Raw genomic sequence first — 632 nt, 5'->3', positions numbered from 1 at the left:
ACCAAACTGTCCATTCCCATCGTGAATTAGTAAGGAGATGAAGATAGAATGTCACCATCCAAGGCTTATCATATGTTGTGACACTTACAATGGATCTTGGATCACATCAGTTGTTACTGCTCCTGCTGGACGAATGGAAGAGGAATCAGAACATGCAGAAGAAGAGTTTTGTTCCCTTCATCCTGTTACAAAGGCAGGCTGGTAAAGACTTTAGTCCTAGTAATTAAACAAAATTAGATCACATCAGTATGGCAATGGCCTTGCCGCAGTGGATACACTGATTCCCGTCAGATCACTGAAGTTAAGCACTGTCGGGTGTGGTCGGCACTTGGATGGGTGACCATCCGGGCTGCCGTGTGCTGTTGCCATTTTTCAGGGTGCACTCAGCCTCGTGATGCAAACTGAGGAGCTACTCAACCAGATAGTAGTTGCTCTGGTCAAAGAAAAACATCATAACGACCAGGAGTACGGTGTGCTGACCACACGTCCCTTCTATCCGCATCCTCAGCTGAGGATGACATGGTGGTCAGATGGTCCTGATGAACCACTTGTGGCCTGAAGATGGTGTGCTGTAAAGTCTGTAAGATCATATCATTGTATGAAATAGCAGGTCCTGCTTTATTATAACAAAC

The 632-nt window shown here is 45.7% G+C and overlaps 1 pseudogene; it reads left to right on the top strand.

Annotated features, from left to right (window-relative positions):
- The first annotated feature begins 250 nt into the window (after positions 1-250).
- LOC126207812 (5S ribosomal RNA) lies at positions 251-368 on the top strand (annotated as a pseudogene).
- Positions 369-632: the final 264 nt, after the last annotated feature.

This window comes from Schistocerca nitens, chromosome 1, assembly GCF_023898315.1.
Source record: "Schistocerca nitens isolate TAMUIC-IGC-003100 chromosome 1, iqSchNite1.1, whole genome shotgun sequence".
NCBI classification, from domain to species: Eukaryota; Metazoa; Arthropoda; class Insecta; order Orthoptera; family Acrididae; genus Schistocerca; species Schistocerca nitens.
This window is presented reverse-complemented; position numbering and strand designations above follow the sequence as displayed.